General features: G+C 58.0%; 1 long non-coding RNA gene across 1 annotated transcript; it reads right to left on the bottom strand.

Annotated features, from left to right (window-relative positions):
• Positions 1 to 769: 769 nt before the first annotated feature.
• Positions 770 to 5,142, bottom strand: LOC123616298 (uncharacterized). Its single transcript, XR_006724285.2, has 3 exons — positions 4,985 to 5,142; positions 4,292 to 4,407; positions 770 to 2,149 (listed from the first exon to the last, which is right to left on the bottom strand). It is a non-coding gene; the product is annotated as an uncharacterized LOC123616298 (long non-coding RNA).
• Positions 5,143 to 9,342: the final 4,200 nt, after the last annotated feature.

A 9,342-nucleotide genomic window follows, 5' to 3' on the forward strand; every position in this document is an offset into this window, starting at 1 on the left:
TAAAAAAGAGAAAAGTAAAGTGGGAAAGAGACTGAGAGTGTGTAAGGGGTGGGGATGGGGGCGGCATTTTGCACAGAGGAGGGCTGCACTCAGGGGAGCGCATTCGAACAGAGCCAAGAAGTGAGTCATGTGAGTCTCTGGGGGAAGGGCCTTCCAGGCTGGGAGAAGCAAGTGCAAAGGTCCTGAAGCAGAAGCGTCCCTGTGCTTGGGAAGAACAACCAGGAGCCAGAGTGGCTGGAGCAGAGTGGCCAGGGAGGGCGGTGGAAGGTGAAGTCTTGGAGGCGCTGGGGCTTGGACTGCACCGGCTTTGGGGGCCACTCTGAGGACCTTGGCTTTTACCCCAAATGAGGCGGGAGCCCTAGGGTGGGGGTTGGGTGGCTGAAGAGAGGAGGGATGAGGGTTGACTTAGCGTAAACAGTATCCCGCTGGGGCCGGCGGGGCGGGCGGGCCCTTCGAGAACAAGGGGATGAAAAGGCAAGGAAGGAACAGGGAGGAGGGGAGAGGTTGTGGACCAGGTGGTAGCAGTGGGCGTGGCAAGAAGTGATTGGTTCCTGGGTGTTTTTTGAAAGTGGAGAGAGAGGGAGGAGAGATGCAAAGAATGCAGGAGATGGAAGGGAAGGGGAGGGGAAGGGAGAGGAGAGGGGAGGGGGGAGAGGAGGGGAGGGGGGAGAGGAGGGGAGGGGGAGAGGGGAGGGGGGAGAAGAGGGGAGGAGAGGAGAGGGAGGGGAGGGAAGAGGGGAGAGGGGAGGAGAGGGGAGGGGAGGGGAGGGCAGACGGGAGAAAGGGGGAAAGAAGATGGGCAACCCCTGGCACACACACCTCTGGTCCCTCCTGGGCCCATGACAGACACTAGGTGAGACCTTTTCCCCGTTGATCCCAGACTGATCCTCAGAATGCTCCTCAGCCCAAACCCACAAGCCGTCATTCCCACTAATGAAGGCTGAGCAGTGGACGAGGAAGGCAAGCAGTCTAGGTTCACACAGGAAGGGAAACCGTTATTTGTGGCCTCCACCGGGGGCCTGGAACCACCTAGTTGATTTTCTCTTAATTTATTTAATTTTCAAATTAATTAAGTAATTAATGTGCACCTTTCCTGAGAGCTGGTTGAGCTGTGCTGGCTGTTTTTCAGACTCTCTCAGTTCAGTACTCACAATGGATACTGTGGGGTTGGCATCAGCATGCCCATGTCACAGATGAGAAAACTGAGGCCCTGAGAGGTACAGAGACCTGCCCAGAATTTTCCAGTTAGGAAATTTAGCACCAGGGTTCAAACACGGCAGTCACTTAGAACAGTGCCACCCCCAACTCCCCACCGGTCACCCCGTCCTCACCCTGCGCAGGCCTCCCTCACCACACTTGGGCCTCCTGGCCCTGCCAGGCTCTGTATTCCAACAGAGGCTGGGGGAGACAGGTGTGGGCAGAGCACAGCTGGAGGCTGAGGGCCCACCTGCCAAGCCCCCAGCATCACTGGGCAGGGAGCGTGGAGGGTACGTGCACTGGCGCTGGGAGCCGGTGCCGCTGGGGGCGGGCCCCGCCTGGCCCAGGGCTGCCAGCCCTGCCTGGCCAAGGTTGCCATTCCCTCCTTTCCTCTGATGCACCTACAAGCCCAGGGCTAGGAGTTACTGAGGAGAATGTGCAACTGAGGGCATGGCGCCTGGAGACGCCGCCGCCCTCCGGAGGGCGGGGCCACTGTCCTCCCTGGCCACACAGCCAGAGAGCTGGTGCGTCCGTCTGTCCTGATGTGCTGTGGGTCTCAGAGCTGCTGTGACTAGGGAGGCTCTCCTGACTCCACGGGGGCTGCAGAGCCAGACAGCCTGAGCTCAGAGCCCGGCTTGGCCACCTACCTGCCGTGGGGCCCTGGGCCGGTTACTTTACCTCTCAGGGCCTCTTTCCAGGTCGGGAGGGAAGGGTAACCGTATCCACCTCGCAGGGCTGTGAGTATGGTGGGCCGCACCACCTGCGGGACATTTAGCACGGCGGGTGCCCGGGAAGGTGAGCCGCCGCCGCCTCCGTCTCCTCCTCCTGCACATCATCACCACTCACCTCTGAGCCTTTCAGGATCCACGTGGACCTGAGTAGACGCCCGGGGAAGTCTGTGCAGGAACACAGTGAAAGCCAGCCCCTCTGAGGTGGTGCCAGGGGCTGGGGCCTGAGGACCGAAAGGGATGGGAAGAGCTGAGTGTGGACCACGTTAGCCACCACCTTGCTGTGTGATCTTGGGCTAGTCCAGTGCCCTCTCTGGACCTCCATCTCCCCCTTGTTCATGTGCATGAAGACCCTCCTGGCTCTGCAGCTCTGGGACTATGCTCTTTACGGGCACCTACGCCTGGGCCCAGCCCAGGGCCAGATGCTTGGTGAGGCCTTGGTATCAGATTTGGAGGGGACTTGGGACCCCTGGGCCTCCCAGACCTTTAAAGGGATGTTTGTTGTCTGAGAAAGGAAGATGAGGTCTTGCTCGTTGTTTGGTTTCCCTGTGGATGCCCCCCTACCCCCCAGCAGAGTGAGTTCCATGCTCATTCTCAGTGCTCTGCAAAGCTCCAGCCTTTTGGTACCAAGCCAACTCCTCCTCTTCCTCCCACACTCAGGTTGGCTCCACCTCCTCCAGGAAGCCTTCCCTGACTCAGGCTGAGTTAGCTGCCTTCCTGGGCCACCTCAGGGACACTCTCATGAGATGGTTTGGGGTCCGTCTCCCTACCAGACAGCTCTTGGAGGCCAGGGGCCATTTCTGACCTGTGCTGTGCCCCCGGCACTGTGGAGTGCCGGCCGTGTAGACGCGGGAAGTCCTTGATGAGTGAATGAAGGAGGGAAGGAGACAAGGCGTGGAGGCCACCTAAGGTGCAGCCTCAGAAGGAAAGGATCTTCGACAATGCCTGCCTGAAGGGATGGGATGATGCTAAGAAAAGGGCTGACAATGGGGAGCCACGCAGATCAGGATCTCAACCAGGCTCTGCTCCATCCTGACTGGGCAGACTGTCCCCCCGAGAGTCCAGCTTCCTCACCTGTCCCAGGCGGCCAGTCCTTGCTGCCTCTCAGGCAGGCCCACGTGGAAGGCTGGCTCCCTGTGGAACTGGAAACCGTGTGCGTGTGGTTCTGACGGATCTGTGCCTGGTGGGTTTCTGTGTGTGCCCCCTCCCAGCTGTGGGCTCCCTGGGGCCCACCCTGCCTCACGTATGGGCACGGGCTGGGCTCTGTTTTTTCACCTGTGAAGTGGGGATGCCCAGTACCATCTCAAAGATTAAAAGTTATCAATGCAGAGCGTGGCCCTGCCCTAGAGAAGAGACTCACTCTGCGCGAGCCCTTCTGTTCGCTGTTGCCTCTGGTCCGGACCCAGCCCAGGGGCTCAGTGCCAGGGGTGTCCCTGCTTCTGCTGTCCTGTCCCCGGCTCTGAACTCCCCCAGTAACAGGGTCTAGAGAAAACGACAAAACCATATTCTGTCTTGATCATGTTTGTGTTTCTGGTGCCTTCTGTTTATCAGCCGTTTCTCAGATGTGACGTGGCTTTTCCTTTTTAAATGTGCTGACCTAAGCAGTAGTGCCTGGGGCCAGGTGGTCCCGGGTCAAACCCCAGCCCCACCCTCCGTTTCCCTGTGCTTCCAGGCCATTCTAGCCTCGGTTTCCCCTCCTGGACAGGGTAAGGACAGCACTGGGACCCCCGTCTGGCCTGAGGGCTGTTATGAGGGTTGATGGGTACATAGTGCCCAGAGCAGGTCTGCGATGAAGACAGCTTAAAATGTGAGTTGACACAGAGCACGCTTGGGGCTGGACCTGGTGACGGCAGATATCACGCCCGCCTACCCCGCTCTGGGAGGCCTGCTGCTACCTGCCTGCCTGCCTCCCTGGTGAGCACCCCCCGACCCCGGCACCGCTTTTAGTCTCCAGGCTGGTAAACATGAGATTGGGTTTCCCAGGCTGTGTGCAGCTCTCAGGCCCTGCACCCCTCTTCCCACCAGCACCACCCACCACCCTGACTCCAAAACCCCCGCTCCCTCTGTCCGTGATCCATGCCTCAGCGTCCTCATCTGTGAAATGGGCCGGGGTGCCGAGCCCGCACTCAGGAAACGGGCATCACGCTGCTCTTACCTCATCAGCTGTGGAGCTGTGGTTGTCACATGTTGTCACATGTTCATCGGCTGGCTGAACGCCTGACTGCAGGGCCCAGAAAATTCCACTGTGCCCCGCACCCTCCTCCGCTCACTGTCCCCTCCCTCAGTCGGAAAGCCTCCCACTCTTTCCTGTTCACCCATCTTCCTCACCCCTCTGACATCCCACAATATGAAACCAAGGGCATTACCTGCTACCTGGCAGGTCAGGTGGGGCAAGGAAGGGTGGCAGAAGCTGTCAGACCTGGGTTGCCCGCTGTGTGGCCCTGGGAAGGTCATCTGACTCTGTGTGCCTCAGGTTCTGCGTCTACAAGATGGGAACAGTGACTGTTGCTTCCTCAGGTGGCTTTCCTGGTGACGCCACGGGCCTGGCGTACCATCAGCCTCCCTTGGCTGTGTTCCTGGCCTCATCAGCTGGTTGAGACTGAAACAGGAGGCAGTCCTGCCTTCTGCACGGTGGTTTCTAACGCTATATTTGGCTTCAGCATGAATGGAAAAATTCAGCTCCTCCCTTACTCTCTTCACATAGCTACCTTGGCAAGGTGTCCTGGCGCCGCTCACCTGCCCGTTTTCACAGCCCACGTACCACGCCCTGGCTCGTTCCACCTCCGCAGAGCGTGGCTTCCAGACCCCACCTGCTCACCCCTCCTGGCTGCTCTCCCGCTGCCCCCGCTGGCGCCCTGGCCAGGCCCCGTGACCTGTGATTCCCCAGATACGCCTCCTGCTTTCCCAGCTAGGCCTCCAGCCCCGAAGCCTCTTGGGCTAGCCCTGGCCCGTTCACCTGCTGAAACCTTACTCATACTTCAAGGCCCCTGGCTTCCTGGACAGAGCTGGGGGCCGGGGTCAGCCAGGCCTGTGCTGGAATCCCAGCTTCCACCAGTTACGGGCTGCCTGGTCTTGGCTAAGTCGCCTCTCATCTCACAGCCTCGGTTTCCCGATCTGGAAAACAGGACCACATTGGAGATCAAGGATAATGTGGTTCATGGAATGGTTCCCACGCTCCAGGCACCCAGCCGAGCATTTCACCAGATGAGTTCATTGTCTCCTCCCAACCACACTGTGTCGTGGGCAACGATCATGTGCCAAGCCCTGTTCCAAACACGTTATATGTACTCATTCATTTAATCCTCAAAACAATGCCATGGGGAGGGACTGGCATCACCTCCATTTACATTGGGGGAAACTAAGACATGGCACAGTGGAGTGACCAGCCCAGGTTACACCCTAGCAAATGACAGAGCTGGGCAGTCAGGCTCTAGGACACGCACACGGAGCCACTTGGTCACATGATCTCTCATAGACCCATTTCAGACAAGGAAACAGAGACCCAGAGAGGAAGAGGGACTTGTCCAAGTCCACACAGTGAGGACACAGCAGAACTGAGTCCAAGACTGGATCATTCCAGACCCCACCCGCACAAGGCCAGGCACCCAGTAGAACCTCTGTACAGGGATTGAGTGGGATTCCCACTGACCAAAGGGAGACCACTGTCCCGGGGAATCTGCAGGCTCCTGTTTGGGAGCCCAGAGCCTTTCTGTTTGGGGTGGAAGTGAGTTAGGAATAAGGGTGACCCTCCTACCCACCTGGGAGGTCCTTAATGACAGGGACTTTGCCTCATTCATCCATCCACCTACACACCCATCCTTCCACTCATCCATCCATCCACCCACCCACCCACCCATTCATCCATCCATCCACCCACCCACCCACCCATCCATCCATCCATCCATCCACTCACACATCCACTCGCCCACCCACGCATCCATACATCCACCTACCCACCCGTCCTTCCATCCATCCATCCATCCATACATACATACATACATCCACCCATCCATCCACCCACCCATCCATCCATCCACTCATCCATCCACCCACCCATCCTTCCACTCACCCATCCATCCATCCACCTATCCACCCACCCACCCATCCATCCATTCATCCATCCATCCATCCACCCACCCACACATCCACTCACCCATCCACACATCCACTCATCATGCATCCACTCATCCATTCATCATCCACCCTTCCTTTCCTCTTTCCATCCATTCACACATCCCCAATTACTCGCCACTCCACCCATCTGTCCATTGTCTATTCATCACTCTTTCTTTTCTACCTTCCTTCCATCATGCATTCATCCATTCACCCTTCCATCCATCCATCCACCTCTTCTGTGCTAGGCCCTGTGCTGGCCTGTGCTGAGGACTTGGGTGAATCATCTCCAGTCCATAATGTTCAGGACTCAGTCCCCAGTAAGGGAGACTGACTTATAATTCAGTGGACTGTGATGTGACAAATGCTATGTAACTGGGGCAGTATGAAGGGCTCTGATAGACCAAACAAATTGGAGAACTTTGCCTAGAGATCGAGGAAGACTTCCTGGAGTAGGTATCCTTTGAAGGGCATCTGTATTAGTCAGGGGTCTCCAGAAAAACAGAACCAATAGAGAGTATATCTAGAGAGAAAGAGATTTATTTTAAGGAATTGGCTCATGTGATTATGAAAACCGGCAAGTCCGAAATCTACAGGGTGGGCCAGCAGGATGGAGTCCCAGGAAGGGATAATGTTGCAGTTCAAATCTGGAAACCACCTGCTGCAGAATTCCCTATTGCTCAGAGGAGGTCAGTCTTTTTGTTCTAGTCAGGCTGTCAACTGATTGGGACAAGGCCCACCCTCATTATGGAGAACCATCCACTCTACTCAAAATCTACCAATTTAAATGTGAACCTTGTCCAAATGCACTCTCACAGAAACATTTAGAATAATGTTTGAATATACTTGGGCACGATGGCCCAGCCAAGCTGACATAAAACTAACCATCATAGCATCTTACATGACGATGTTCAGAGCATTCTAGGCAATGGAAGCCATCCTGGCATTGGTCCAGAAAGGGGACGTGGCTTTGAGACAGTGGACATTCCACTAAGGAGAGAGACAGTGGGCTGGAAGGGGGCAGCCAGAGCAGTGAGGAGGTTGTCCTGCCTGACATGCAGAAGGGAGCATTTGCTGAATTCTGAGTCCTCAGGCAGGTTTGGGGGAAATGGGGTGTCTCATGGCTGACACTGCCTCTCCATTCCCCTTCCAGAACCCCGGGGCCCTGCCAGGCCCCAGCCAGATGCCACCTCCAGCTGCCCCGGGTTAGGAGCCCTGTGCCTGCTATCAGGGAGGGGCAGGCCTGGCTGGGTTCCCCTGGGCCTCCACCCCCGCTCTGACTTATCTCATCCCCACCTCCATGCCTCTACCTGTGTGCCTCCTCTGTGCGCCTGCTCTCTCTCTCTCTCTCCTCCTCCATCTCTGAGATGAATGAGGCACACATCCATGGCTCGAGCATCCCAAATACCAAGAATAGCCACCTGGAAACATCTCAGAGCTGGGACAGCAGCTGGGACAACCGAGGGCTCTGAGCCCTGCCCGAGATCACTCAGCAGGTGCTGGGGGGGGGGGTGTAAGGAATGCCTCCCTCGCCCGCTGCCTCAGGCGTGGGCCACCCGCAGGGCTGCCGGCTTCTGGGACCCTCTCCTTCCCTCCAGCTCCCACAGCCGCTAAACCTCGAAACAGCAGTTAAGCCCACGGTTTGCAGGAGGGGCTGGCTGCCAGGGGCCAAGGACTCTGCTTGGGGAAGACAGGATCCTCGAACATTTCAAGGAAAGAGATCACAGGGCCTCCAGGGAGAGGTGGCCGGGGCGGTGCCGCAGGTGGGCCTCTGCCTCTCCGCCTCCGTGACCCTGCCCGCCCTTGGAGGCCGTGGCTGGGGCCTGGTTTGGGACATCCACGGGCCCGGCCCCTTTCTGTCCTGCATCCTCAGAGACCCCACACACCCCACTCTTCATCCTCAAACCCACCTTCTGAGGCCAGAAACACGGCCCAGGGCAAGTCAAGCCCCATCTTTATAAAAATGGAGCTAGTCACCCTCCTGGGCAGGGGGCCAATTTCTGGCATCAGGCTCCCTGTTCCTCACTTTTCTTATCTATAAACTGGGGAGAGTGGCTGCTGCTTCCTAGAGCTGCTGTGAAATATGAGAGAGTCCATGTTAGAAATCCTGGGACAGGCCGTGGCCCACCCCCTCTCCCTTGTCAGCGCCGTGATCGTTCTGCTCCCTCCCAGCTGCTGGCGGGCGAGCTGGCCCTGGGCCTCGCTTCTCTGAGGAGATGCTGACTCCTGTGTGCCCGCTCTGGACAAAGAGCTTAAGAAATGCCCACCAGCTGATGCTGTTACCTGGCTTCCAGGGCCTTCCAGGGCGCAGGAGGCCTGGACGCCCACCCAGCTCTGCCGAGTGATACAGGCAAGTCCCTGACTCTCTCTGTGCCTCAGTTTCCCCATCTGGAACACGATTCATCCCAAAGCTCCTTCTCGCTCTGACACGATTCAGATCTGGGCAATTTTGGCAGAAAGCTCCATCCAAATTTTTATGTGTGAAATGTGGGGTGGGCCACCTCTCTGGCAGCGGGGCAGAGAGGAAAGGGGAGGAAATGAGCTCTTTGGGTGAGATGGTGGGCCTGATGCCGGAATCATCCAGAAGTGGCCTTCCTGCAGGCGCTGAGGGATGCCCGCTGGCAGGACTCCCCCTCAGTGGCCCTCTCCTGCAGGCATCCCCCAGGCTCAGCTCAAGGAAGTGCTCCCCCCGATGGCTGCCATCCCCTCTCCCCGTCCCTCTCTCCCATCTCTCTCTGGCTTCTGCTCTTTGCCAGACACTCGCCAGCTCTACCCGGCTCAGCACTCAGCCCCCGGCCCTGGCTTCCCTTCTCTGGCGTCGGCATTTGCCCTGGAGTCGTGGGTGCGCACCCCTTGCAGGGGGCTGGGACAGTTCCCGTCTGGCCCCAGACCTCGGTGCCATCCCCTCTTGCAGGGCCTGGCCCCCCCTCTCACCTGGCTGAATCTCACACATCCCTGCTCAGACAGGGCACACGTGTCCAGGGTCAGACAGCCCAAGAGTGGCAGTGCCAAGATCAGGCCCCGGCTGTCTGACCCAACTCCTCAGCTCTTGGACCAACCTGCCACAGCTCCTTGGAGGGTGTGCCCCTTGAACCGCCTCCCGTCGGTCTTTCTGAAGGCAGTGGGGACATGGGAGTAAGAAGAAGGTGGAGGTTGGAACGGATAAACCAACAAGGTAGGGGTGGACAGGATGGCAGGGCCCTTGGCAGGCGGTGACACCCCACATAGGATTTCCTGCAGGGCCTGCCATGGGCTGTGCCCTGAGCTGTCTCTGAGGGTGACCTGAATTGGCTCTTCTGCTGGC

The sequence above is a fragment of the Camelus bactrianus genome, chromosome 17 (assembly GCF_048773025.1).
Source record: "Camelus bactrianus isolate YW-2024 breed Bactrian camel chromosome 17, ASM4877302v1, whole genome shotgun sequence".
NCBI lineage: Eukaryota > Metazoa > Chordata > Mammalia > Artiodactyla > Camelidae > Camelus > Camelus bactrianus.